Source organism: Lissotriton helveticus, chromosome 11, assembly GCF_964261635.1.
Source record: "Lissotriton helveticus chromosome 11, aLisHel1.1, whole genome shotgun sequence".
Lineage (NCBI taxonomy): Eukaryota > Metazoa > Chordata > Amphibia > Caudata > Salamandridae > Lissotriton > Lissotriton helveticus.
In genome coordinates, this window is record NC_136072.1 from 309,804,282 (window position 1) to 309,817,927 (window position 13,646).

The window sequence follows — 13,646 nt, forward strand, 5'->3', positions numbered from 1 at the left end:
CGGCGTCCAAACCACGCCCCCCGATATTTTGACATTCTTGTTTGAACTGCTCATGTGGGAGAAGTGCTGATGACAGAAACTCCATGGCTTAGAGACAAATGGCTTGTGCTTCCACTTTTAAGTGTATTTGGGACATTCTGTGATTGGAAACATATCCCACTTTGTGAATGTATTTTAATGTCAATAACTCATATTAAACCTTAAATATTCATGTGTATCCATTGGTTGAAATAAATAACTCAAGCTGTCACTGGTCAGGGAAATGCCAAATACTATTACAATTGAGATGTTTTGCGCATTCTGGCCACACCTCTGACTCCGCCCACTGATCCAATCATTGGGTTAATCCCGCCCAGCAGATCTCTCAGTCAGTCTTTCACTTGTTTTGCACCAGGCAGGTTCGTAAAAACAAAACATAGCGCATCATTCAGAAATGGCAAAGACATACTGGGGCTTGGGGGTGTATAAACGTGCGTCCCAGCGAACTTTTGGGCTGCAAGTACATTTACACAATTCAGTTAAAGCAGCGTAATTTAAAGCATGTTGTACAATTTCTGACCTGTTCAATCCTCAGTGAACACCATGAGAATCTTCCGCACTTTCTTACAACATGCGGGAATGGTATAAATACGAGAAGGTATGTCATTTTATAGCATTATGCAAAGCTCCAGCACTTCTTCGTGGTGGCTGCTCCGCCCCTCAGGACGTAGGAGCTGGGAAGAAAGAGCACGCGCACGCGAACGTAGAGCTATGGCAACCGGTGGGCGGGGCTAGTATGAATCGGTGCCCTGCCTGCCAGCGGGACGGCGGCTAGGTGGAAGGAGGACCGGAGCAGGAAGTGTCCAGGTAGGATCGGCACGAGCCCGAAGCCTGACAGTGACGTCTGAATGAATTTCTATGTTCCTCGTGGACCCCCTCCATGATGATTGTACCGACGAGCGTTGACTGGGAATCTTTTGAAAAATATAGTCAATGCACGGATTCCCTCAATGACCGGAACCTACTCTAGTAGCGTAGTGATAGCTATTCCCAGGAAGGGGCAGGTTTGTAAGAGCCTTGACTCCCAGCCGAATGCGGACCGGGACGTCAAGTGCAGGAACAGGGATAGCTGGGTGGAGCAGACCGGGAAGAAGGCCCTAAGAAAAAGCCTCGATACTATACAAACACCATGCATTCCCGTGTTTATGCAGCAGAGCATCTTTGTTATGCCAATATTTGCAAAACGTCTTTTTGCAAAGTACTATGAGTCCTTGGTGTAAATGCTCCAAATTAGTTGTTCTTGGTGCTTTAAATGGGCAGGAACTCCAATACTTCTGATGGAAGAGATCCGGCGCTTCTCAGTGACAGACAAGTTCAATTGGATAGTGTGTACCCAAACTTTTTTATTTTCATTTAAAGCTCTGACGATTCCCAGTTTCACCTACTCATTGCAATGTACGTGAGCAGTATCGGCATCATTATACTTTGTAAAGGGAGATTTTTGTTTTTGTCATAGGCCAACATGTGTACCTAATCTTAAAACAATAGTGCAGGTCGAAATTTATTACAAGCCACTACTTTAAAGGTGGATTTGTTCCAGTTATGTCTTGTGGGCATGTAATAATCAAAGGAGAGAGTAAGGGTTTGTCCACAAACAGTTATGGACCAGGATTACTCCTATTCCCCTGGGGCGAGTATTTTTGAAACAAAGAGAGGAGTATCCCCTGCAGATTATAAGATCAATAGTCTGGAGGGTAGACTTAATGGCAAAAAGGAAAAAAGTCTCCTTTTACTTAAAACCCCTCACTCACCAGCCTGGCGGTGACATGCTTCATCATCGGGGTCCACCCTGGTGGCCTAGCGTCACCAGGGTGTGCTTCGACACCTGAACTACAGTGGAGCGGGTTGTGACTGTAAGTGCAAAAAAAGGAATTATGTTAAAAATTGTCCTGGTTTAACTCAAAAATGACTTTATTATGGAGTAACTGAACAATGTTAAAAATAATGATAGTGAGATGGAAGTCGGCAAGTTACGACCGACTCATCTCTATATGTGTTGGTGTGTATTGGTCGACATGTTTCTACCAAAGGGCCAATGCCCGGTTTCCTCAGGACCAAAAAACAGGTGGACGGGAGGTGTGGGCCCCCTAAAAGGCTCACCCTACCCTGATCCCCTGTTGAACCCACAGGCAAGTTGCTCGGGGTGTGTGTGCTCAACTAAATAAGTGAGCAGGCAAAAGAATGAAAAAGAGACCTGTGAAGAAAAAAGGATAAAAGCAGGTATCAATTGTGAACATATTTACTCTCCTGTAACGTCGTGGAGTGTCTCTATTTTGTGAAATATCATGCCATATAGATATCGTGTTAACCCTCCGGGTGAGAAAAGTGGCATCCGAAGATGCTGAGCATAATCGTTTGATCAATATGTGCGTGCATAGCTGCATGCGTTATGCTTATTGTGGTTATATGCCACCTGGGTGGCGCACTTCTCCGCTTGTAATTAACACAGCATTCGAGGTGATTGGGCTGTGTTTATGTCAGACTAATCACCTTAGTGCACGTAGTAAATAGTGGCTATCAGAAAATGGTGATATGGTAGCGTGCGCATAAATCTTAGTTAGTCGTTCTGTTTCGTGAAAATGACCGTAAAAGTAAACATACATGACTAACACACATTTAACATTTATAAGTACACATGGGGCATAATGGCGTGAGTCGAGGCTTACTTAGTTAAGAGCTCTGTTTTGCTTCATCGGGCAGGGCGTAGGCTCTTCGCATCAGATGAACATATTCTGCAATTGCGGAATATATGGGAAAAAGAGTTGAACGTTTGTCAGGGTTGGCCGGGGTAGCGGAAAAAGAAGCGCCGGAGGAAGCCGATCCGAGTGGGAGTCTCGGATGGTTCGGCGCGTCCGCTTGGGAGAGTAAGGGTCAATTACTTACAGTTTACCGGCGAAGCGATTAGCCAGAGACCTACTGCCATGGTTCCCTGCTCGGCTAGTGGAGCCGTTCGTTGCAGGCTGTAATTGTAGGCGGCGGCCGCTTCCGGGATGGGCGTGGCCCAAGCGCTCGACTGGGGGCGTGGTCACGTGAGGAACGCGTGATGACGCTGCTGTGTGCCTGGGTCCTGGCACACCCCTTCGAAAAGTAAACACACTCGTTCAAGCGTAGGTCATGGGATATTGCTAAGTAGACGCCTAATGCACACGGAGAGATTGACGGGGGGGATACCAAAAAGATGTGACGGCACTATTTAGGCTGGGGAAAAGAAAAAACCGTGCTGGCAGGCAGTGCCCGCTGTGGGGTTTGCACGATGGTCTAGGGGAGTGACTTGGACCATAATAAAGGGGGGGAGAAGGAGGTCTTAGGATATTACTAAATAGATGCATAACACACACGGACACGGAGTGTTAGACTGGGGGGATACCAAAATGAAGTAGCCGCCCTGCTCTGTCTGGGGAGAAGAAAAGAACGTGCTGGCAGGCAGTGCCCGTTGAGGAGTAGGCACGATGGTCTGGGGCAGTGGCTTAGCGCATATTACTGGGGAGAGAGGGTGTAGTACGTCTCTCTGCTTGGTTGTAGAGTTACTAAGCAGACATAGAGTCTTAGGATTTTGAGCCTATATCAGGGTCATTATAAGTAAAAAGGTGGGAAGAGATTTGCGGACTTTGGAGCACTGAGAGCTAGTGACAGATAGCTGGTTATTTTAGGACGGTGGCCCATGGAATGTTATCGTTAAGGCCCGTCTTGTGGCTGGAAAGTCTGTAGATCCAACGCTGTTCCTTCTCAAACAGTCGTGCCTGGACGTTGGGACCTGGTTGGATTTGTTCAATGACAGTCCATCGCATGTCATTGGGGGTATGGTGTGCTGTCAAAAAATGGTCTGTGAGTCTGGTGTTATTCTTCTTGCATCTCACTGTGCTTCGATGTTCTGATATGCGCAGTTTTACTTTCCGGGTTGTCATTCCTATGTAAGGAGTTCCACAGGTGCATCTGATCAAGTATATAACATTGGAACTGTTACAGTTTGTGTGTGATCTCTGTTCCCATGTTTTCCCTGGTTCAAGATCCAGGGTTTTAGTGTTGGCAGTGAGGTGGCAGACGCTACAATCCCCGCATCTGGAGTGTCCAGTTACTGGTGGGAGACCCCATATTGCAGTGATAGTAGGGTTCATGTCATTAGCAGTAGTCTTTGGCCGAGTGTTGACCAAGCTGTCTTTTAGGCTGCGCGCCTTTTTGTACGAGAAATGAGGTTTTTCCCAATTGTATTTTCCAGTGCAGAGTATAGACCAGTGTTTTCGTATGCTTTTGCTCACTTGGTTTGATACTGCATTGTATGTTGTGACACATGTGAGTGGAATGTTTTCCATATTTCTTGGTGTGTCCTCGAGTAGAGCTTCTCGCGGTTGGTTCCTTGCTCGTTTCTGACATCTGTTGATGATCGTCTGGGGGTAGCCTCGATTGGTGAGTTTGGTAGTAAGATCTTGCGCCTGTTTCTAATAATCAGATATTTTGCTGCAGTTCTTCTAAGTCGTAAGTACTGTCCATAGGGCAAGTTTTCCCTGAGGGGGCGGGGATGGAAACTGTCAAATCTCAGGAGATTGTTTTTCGCGGTTGGCTTGAAATGTGTTTTGGTTATCAAGCTCTCATTTTCTTTTTGGATTTCTATATCTAGGAAGACCATCTTGTTTATGTCTATGTTATGTGTGAATCGTAAGTTAGGATCACAGTTGTTCAGCCAGGTGATGAATGACATTAGTGTCTCTCGTGGTCCTTGCCATATGGTGAAGACATCGTCTATATATCGCCGCCAGAATTTGATGTGAGTGCCAAAGGGATTGTTCACTGACAGGACGAATTTCTTCTCGAAGTCGTAGACGTAGAGCCCCGCTACACTGGGGGCAAAAACACTGCCCATGGAAGTCCCCCCTGTTTGGAGGTACAGGGTGCCCTGCTATTCGAAGAAGTTCCTTTTTAGAGCCAGGATTGCGCAATTGACAATGAATTCCTTGGGAGTGCGATAGTTCCACTCACAGTTGTCAAGTGTTTGTCTCAGTACCTCAATTGTCGCATCTTGTGGAATGTTGGTATAGAGACTTTCTATGTCTCTATACCCTTTGGTAGAAACATGTCGACCAATACACACCAACACATATAGAGATGAGTCGGTCGTAACTTGCCGACTTCCATCTCACTATCATTATTTTTAACATTGTTCAGTTACTCCATAATAAAGTCATTTTTGAGTTAAACCAGGACAATTTTTAACATAATTCCTTTTTTTGCACTTACAGTCACAACCCGCTCCACTGTAGTTCAGGTGTCGAAGCACACCCTGGTGACGCTAGGCCACCAGGGTGGACCCCGATGATGAAGCATGTCACCGCCAGGCTGGTGAGTGAGGGGTTTTAAGTAAAAGGAGACTTTTTTCCTTTTTGCCATTAAGTCTACCCTCCAGACTATTGATCTTATAATCTGCAGGGGATACTCCTCTCTTTGTTTCAAAAATGTCTTGTGGGCAGTCAGAGCTTTAAGAGTGAGCAATATAGGCTAAGAATTGTTGGGCAAATTGACCTCTGCAGTCTGTAAATCACTACTGCTGGTTTTGGAAATTGTTGCAGTTATGTACAGATTGTAAACATTCCAGTTGTCCCGGTGGCATCCTGAAATTATATTTACCATTTTCCACCTTGCGTAGAAGATCTTTACACCCAACACAGGCGAGGCGCCCTTGCAATTTCTATGCTTTGGGCATAGTGACTCCTGGTGGCTTTAATGCCTCGTAAGGGGTGGTAAGTTCTGTATAAATCCAATTTATGATGGATACTTATAGCAGCAAATTCTTCACCTTTCGATTATTCCCCAGGTGTCCGACTTGAACCGGATACATTTCAACCGTACCTCTGACCGCCAGTAGTTGGTACCGTGCCGCTCTGCACTGACACCGCTCCGCTCTGGAAATGTGTGGAGTCTACATAGTCTCCACCCACTGACGTCAGTGCCTTTCTAACTGCATTACCTGACTTAGCCAGAGCTCCTGATCGTCTCTTTGAGACTCCCTTTAAGTCTTCAAAATGGGAAAACAGTATGTAAGGGAAATGTCATCTCTCAAAACTATGGGTTTTAAACGTTGTAAGGACAGTTGCAAACAAATTTCTGTGGCAGACCCACATCGGGGTTGCCTGTGGTGCCTGGGGTCGAGTCCCGACTCTTAAGGCCTCCAGTGATTGTGTGTTGATGACCATCTGAGATTGCAAGGTGAAACTTTATATCACCATGCACCCGTATATTCTGCGACAAAACTGCTCCAAGTTTCAAGTTCAGTCCATGTTTAAAGTTCAGTCCTGGTGGCCTTCCATATTCAGGAGTTGTTCCAGGGGTCGGTGTTCATCTCGATCATAGTCATCAGGCAAGACTAAACATTAGAATTCTCAGCAGGACTCTGCCCTCCACTCATGCTCTCCTGAGAAGGCACAGGGGATTCACCATACATCTCAATCTTGTCCCCGAAGTCTTTCAACTTCAGAGGTTATCCTGCAACTTGCTCTGGCACATCTTGAATTTCCGGAGCTATGTGCCATGACAGAACAGATCTAAGAGTTCTGTGAGACTCTGCTCTGACTCTTCAGATGCTTGCCGACACCCTCTGGTGTGCCTTCGGGCCGCACAGAGTCGCGGGACCCACCATCCGGAATACCGCTGGCAGATTAGCCCTTTTTGCTGGTTGGTCTCGTGGAGCTCATCACGTTCCGACTCCACTTCGGCACCAAGATCCACACCAGCTTCTGGAATTTCAAAGCTGATGCCAACTTCATCGATGTCGGAGGACGAGGTACCTGTTGTAATCTCTGACTCTGGGATAGCTCGGGTGCTACCTCTTTTAAGGCTGTGCCAGACCTCTCTCGAGGCACCACTACCTCCACCCGAGCCATCACAATGGATAACACCTACTCTGCATTTCTTGTTGAGCACATATTCAGGTAACAATTATGATGCTTTTGATAACATTGGCCAGCCATGCCCTGAGGAGAATTGTTACAACGTTCTGCAAGAGGCTAGTGGTCTTGACACCATCTGAGCCAGGGCTTCTCTCACCCTGTGGTCAGGCCACTGAGGAGAGCATCCTTCGTTATCTTCACGCGCAGGGCAGACCAAGTCCTTGACCTCCACCTCAGAGGTCAAGATCAATATTCTTGTTGGGAGGGTCAATTCAGCTGGGGCAAAGCCCCACTAAGTCCCTCGTTTTAATTTATATATTTTGGTTTACAACTTCATTTAAAATTTTCACTGTTCAATTCAGATTGCAATAAATAATGAGCAGGAGGCAGATAAATAGCTATCTGGAAAAATATTCTGATTCACAAAGTCAACTGTGTTTTCATGAGTGCTATGGTCAGAGGAGTCTGCATACGGTGAATTTGTTCTATGTAGGTCTGACCTACATATTGGCGCAAGAGTCTCGTCCATAGCGTGGTGTTGTTGATTGTACTTCTGAAAGGGAAGCCAGATTTTTGTGAACTTGTCTACCTGATCACGCACTAATGCAGTTAGTTTTCCATAGCCTAAATATTCCATAACTACCCCCACCAAATATGCTCAGGCGGAATAGTTGGCTTCTTCCAGAATTAAACATGGTCAAGAAGCTCAGCTGCATGATTCGTTTTCCATTCGGTGTTGCTAAGTGAAAGATGCTATTTAAGCCAGGATCACCAAGTAGAACAACTAAGGGGGCCATGGGGAGAAAGACACCCAAAATGGTGCGAATGTGAGAGTATGTCAGTGCAGTATTCCTGTGTACATAGTCACAAGACCGCCACATGTCCCCACAACCCTTCCATCACATGTCCGGGCTTCCAAACATTGCTCGTAGGCATGTTGGAGAGATACCATCTAGTAAGTAGTTTATAGGCTTTATCTTTGTGTAGTACATGAGGTTGATTTAGCCACATGACCTCATACCCACTCCCAAATTTGTTTGGGGGATTTCCAGACTCAAATCATCTTTCCATGCCATTGTGTAGCTATGTTTTGAGTTAGCGCCAGGGTTAGGCATTGCCCTTTGTATCAGAGTAACACCCTTATGTGTGATTTTATACAAAAATAGTTGGTCTAGAGTCATTTCGTCTCTGCTAGCTTTGTCCTTAACCTACCAGATTCCTGCCCAGTGGAGCAATTGTGTGAGGCAATACTTATCCTCCCTATGTAAATCGCAGTCTGTCTGTTGGTCGTCTAGGAGACAAAGCTTCCCATTGCAGTAAGGGTCACTCAAGGTAGGGAAGGACCCCTTCATTCCAGGGAGTGAAACCCTGGTTCTCCATTCCTGGTTTAAAGTCCAGGTTATGAATAATTGGAGTCATTGTTGATGTGGGCAAAGTGGATGCCTTTATCCGAGTTATAAGCTGCCAGTACTCTAGCAATGTATGGGTAACGGAAAGCAGTTGGAAATTGGTATGCCACCCACACCGTGGAAGCCACAGCAGGTCTTTTGGACCTGGTCAAAGATCACCATGGGGGAATTTAAGGAGAAGTAATTTCTCTAGATAAGTAGTCGTGGAAGGAAATTCATTTTCATGGTGGTCACCCTGCCTAGCCATGAATTTCCTGTCTCCCCCAGCAGTATAAGTACTTATATAGTGTGTCTAGGAGGGGAGGGACATTGTATTGGTACAGTTTTGTAATTGAGTTTGTAAGTTGCACTCCCAGATATGTAATGGCGCTTCTAAAGCCGTTGTGTGAGCACATTGTGTATGTCCGTGCCAGGGGTGGACAACCCCAGGCTGAAGGATTTTATGTAATTCAATGCAAGGCCTGATGCTTCTTGAACGCGTTCTAGTTCCTCCTGAGCTGGAATGGATGAGGAAGGATTTGTTAAAAAAGGAGAGCATATCATTGACATACAAAGCCAATTTGATTTCTTTGATGCCTACTCTCATACCCTTAATATCGGAATTAGCTTGTATCATGTATCCTAGTAGGAAACTTTGCAATTTTTACATTTAACAGATCTTTACTAAAGTTGCCTTCACTTTTGACACTAACTTTTGACACATTTGCATTTGTAGCCCTTTGGGTTAGTTTCCTGGTAACACTGACCTTGCTTACACATATCAACTTCACAAGAACACTATCATGTTGCCTTGGCGTTGTGTACAAGGTCTACACGTACGTTGTGCAAATGTTTGTTATTTACGTCTATAGGGTCACAGTCTCGGCCCACAGCAAGGATGCCTTTTCCTATATATAAACATCTGTTTCTAGGTATAGTCCGAGGAGGCACAGGTGCTGACTTTAAGGGGTCTCTACATGCTGAAGCTTTCAGCCAGCAGCTGACTGAAAATTCTGTGAGGGGTGTGCAGTTCATGTTCAAGATGGAGTCCTACATTCTTACTCACCAGGTAATAGGGTTAGATCATCCATTAAGGTGTTTCTTGGCTACACATACACTCTAGACACGTAGGTTAGGGTCTGCATAGTAGTAGTATGCCAGATTTGTATATAATTTCATATGCTTGTATATATATACACACTGTCTCAGCACGATGGTGAACCATTTTGTTTTGTTCACTGTCCGGACGCGTATTATAACTTTTATCTTCTACTGTCTATTGATCATTGCTGCACATATATTCTATACAAGAAACACTTTGGTTCAGTAAACATTGGAAACATCAGTTTGTGTATTATTTGTATATTTATCGGAGCAAAAGTGAGCACACGTGTATGAGCGAAAGGTTCTAGGTCTGTTACCACTGTTCCTGAGATAACAGGGTTGTCATGTTTAGTGGTTGCCAGAACTGTTCACTCTCCATCTAGGTTAGGAGAGCTTATGGTGGCACTGTGAGCTAGCTGGTCTATGGGACAATATATACTGCAGGGGGTACACAGAACCAGTCTGGTACCATCCCAAAGTTTATGTTGTCCACAAATTTGCAGTTTCTACTGATTAGTGGACACTACACAACACTTGTTCTTTCTGGACAAAGGGGTCCATGGACAAAGGGGTCCATGGATAGAGTAAACAACTGTGGTGAGATTGGGGAGCCTTGTCTGTTGCCTCACATCTTGGGAAGCAGCAAGGACAACACTCCAATTGACCCAATCAAAAGTTTTTTCAGCATTAAGGTAAAGCCTGACCTTTGAGGTCCCGGTCCTGGTCCTCTTGGCCACATCGATAAAAGAAGCAGCCAGTCGTGTGTTATCTGTAGCATGACGGTTGAAAATAAACCCAGGTTGTTGTGGGGAGATGAAGGTGTTCCAGATCGAGTGCAACCTTGAGACTATGATGGTAGCAAAGATTTTTGCATTGGTGATCAGCAAGGCAATTTTTTTTGGTTTTATTAATAGGGAGATATGTGACACCAGCATCATATCAATGAGTGTGCCACGTTTGATAATATAATTGTAAACAGCCGCTAAAGGTATGGCTAGGAGTGTGGCAAAGGTCTTGTAAAAAGGAGGTTGGGAAGCCACCTGTTCCTGGCACTTTGTTGCCCTGTAATCCACAGATTGCCTACTTTACTACTTAAGCCGCAATTGCATTTTTTTTGTGGCAAGAAGCCCTTTGGTCTCATAGGGTAGGTGTACGCGGCAAGATATGAGTCTTGCACATCAGAGGAAAGATTATCTCTTTGAAAGAGCGTTGAATATCCGCAGCGGCCGCATATATTGAGCTGTTATTGTTGCGAATTCTACAGATATGGTCCTGGTGCACGTTTGCTTAAGTTTATATGCTAATAATCAGTCCCTTTCCTCATAGTAAGTGCACTTCAGGTACATCATTTTTTTTGCGTCGTTCACATTAACAGATGTTTCAACTCACCCTGCTCCTTATGAAGCTGCCGGAAGGGCAGAGGGAGTTATCTTGTTTTGTGGAGAGTTCCTAAACGATTCAATTCCCTTTCTTAGTAAGCCTTATGTTGGCTATTTCATCTCTTGTAGGAAGTATTATGGGAGACGTTTTCCCCGAATGATCACTTTGGAAGCGTCCCACAGCATGCTCTGTCCCATGTCCACACTACCACTCCTGGAGATAGTGTCTGATTGCTTCTTCTATGCGGTCTCTTAAGGTAGAGTCCTGGAATGCCAGCTCAATAAGGAGCCAGGGCCTTCGGGGGTGGGGGGGCGGGGGGGGGGAGGATGGTGTTGAGGCACAACCAGACTGCTGAGTGATCAGTTCAGAATTTGGCACCAATGTCCGGGGAGATTATCTGGGAGTGAAAACTGGAGAGGATAGGAACATTTTGATGCATGTGTATCACCTAGGAACAATGTAGTAACAATTCAAATCTCTGTCCCCTTGATGCTGATGCCTCCAAATCTTTTATTTATATATATATATTTATAATGTTTTATGGTTAAGGCTTGTCATGCCAGTAGTAAGAGAAGGTGGTGTTTGTCCTTTCTGTATGGGGCGTGGGGGAGACCTATATAGGTCATGATGGAGGACTGAATTGAAGTTGCTCCCAACAATAATGTGGCCTCTGGACACATGAGCAGTTTTAGGCATGGCAGTTGTGTAAAAGGAGTCTTTAACCTCTTTGGGGCCTTATATGGTATGTATCATAAGGGAGTCTCCCTTCCCTGTCTTGATATTTTGATTCCAATAAAAGTCATAATGCAGCAGGATAATCACCCTCTTTGTCTTAGAAGCAGCGACTGCATGGAACTGGGGTGGGGGGTGGGGGGGAGGGGACCATTGCAACTCCAGCCTAGAAACATCTTTGCGGCGTAATTGAGTTTCCTGGAGGAGAACTGTGTCTATCTTCTTGGTCTTCAGCAACTGAAATAAATCTCTACGCTTAACAGGGAAATTGGGGCCATGTACATTTAAAGTGACAATTGCGGTGTTAGTCATTCGGGGATGAAGTCCGCCATGGCAGTGGAACCTCTATTAAAGAACAAAGACCTGTTTCAAGCAAGTAAGTTTTTCTGGAATGTACTGTACGGTCCATGTTAAAGCGGAAGGTAAGGTAGCATTTGGTGGCATTCTGTGTGTACTGTCTAGGTTGTAACTGATTGTGCAGTGAAGAGTAATCATTCTGCAATCGGTTCTAGAACAACGAGAAAACAAATAGGAAAGAACAGTGGTATATAACAAACAGTAGAACTAAACAAAAGTTTTACACTGCCGGCCTCCTGGCTCCAGTCGCTGTACGCACGGGATCTGGCTCCATGTAGATAGGAGGGATCCTCCTCAAGAGCTCAAAGCAAAGTTCTCATTGCAGCAAAGGTAGGCTGAGGGTTTGAAGTTTACGTGTGGCATAAGTCACTGGGGGGCCAGTAAAGAAAGTGGCTGCTGGGTTTGCAGGAAGCCTAGCAGCATTAGCAGTTATTACATGGGCAAAGGGTCACCTGTCAAAGCCAGAGGGGCCATGTGAGTCCACGGCTGGTCGCCCTCCTCTTGAAGGGCAATTAATGTGGATACGTGCAGCATACGTGGAGTCATTCATCCTCTGAGGTTAATTGTTAAGGTTCCTGAGCTCTGAGGCATCTGTTGGTTCTGTTCCCTCCGGATTCTGCCTGTGTTGGGGGGTGTCCCACTCTCCTCTGTCGTCCCACCTATGCAGGTACTCCTGTCCAGCGGCTGAGTTGGTTGTGGTTGGTAGGCCAAGTATTTTTCCCCCTCCGTCAACTCTGTGACCATGTGCCATATGAGTGAAATGTAGGTTAAAGGGGTGGTCCAAGCGGTACGTGATATTTTGGCTGCCTAGGTGGGACGTTTGAGGGGCAAAGTCTCTACACCATGCCAATGTGAGCTCAAAAACATCATGATAGAGGTAAATTGTTGCACCACGGAACTGTATGGGTTCTTGTGTAGCAGCCCTGTTACCTGCCTCCTTCTCAGAGAAAAAATGTACTGTGGTGAGGACATCTGGCGTGCAATGTGAGCCTTGGGGAGTTTGGGTGGGGGTCACCTGATGGGCTTTGAAGTAGATGTAGGAATAGGGCTTGTACATATTCGGCAAGATCACTGTTTGGCACTACCTTCAGGATACTTTGTAGCCAGATGTTATTTCTCCAAGACCGGTTCTCAATGTTGTCCAGCTTATCGAGAAAGTCTCTGTGGTGAGTTTTATGGCCGCCATTGTGTTCACCAGTTCATCCTGCTCATGAGAAGTCACCTCCATTTTCACCTGATCGAGGCTTGGTTTCGTTCGATCTTGTTACAGCACAAGAAATCAGCAAGCTGAGATTTCAGGAAAGGGGATACACCACACACTGCATTGACGCAGCCATCCAAAAGAGTAGGTCCAAATTAAGGGAAACCCTCCTCAGAAAAGATACTGTTGGAAACTGTAAATCAACAAAGGACATAAGTAAACAAAATGAAGGGGAGAATTTTAGATTCATCTTAAAATTCAATAAACATGAAAAACAGGTCAGAAAACTTATAACCAAAAACTGACTCCTAGTTTTAAGTGACCCCACGATTGGTCATCTGCTCCCAAGAAGACCAGCAATCACCTGTAGCAGGGCAGTGTCCATGAAAGATATCCTGGTCCAGAATGATCCTAGTGGTCCCAGTAAAAGCTTGTGGCTGACTCAAAGAAAGGGCTTTTTCAAATGCAAAGTATGTAAGGCATGCCAGCATGCCAGCAACAAAATTACATACAAAACTCCTTTCAGTGACCAGGAAAGCCCCATCACCAAGTCCCTGAACTGCAAAT

The 13,646-nt window shown here is 45.4% G+C and overlaps 1 protein-coding gene across 3 annotated transcripts in view; it reads left to right on the top strand.

Moving 5' to 3' along the window:
• The first annotated feature begins 692 nt into the window (after positions 1-692).
• Positions 693-13,646, top strand: part of POLR2D (RNA polymerase II subunit D) — a 616,144-nt gene continuing 603,190 nt past the window's right edge. For all 3 annotated transcript variants that reach the window (XM_078665584.1, XM_078665582.1, XM_078665583.1), the window contains exon 1: positions 693-846. The gene's annotated coding sequence lies outside the window, so the exon portion shown is untranslated. The remainder of the gene's footprint in view (positions 847-13,646) is intronic.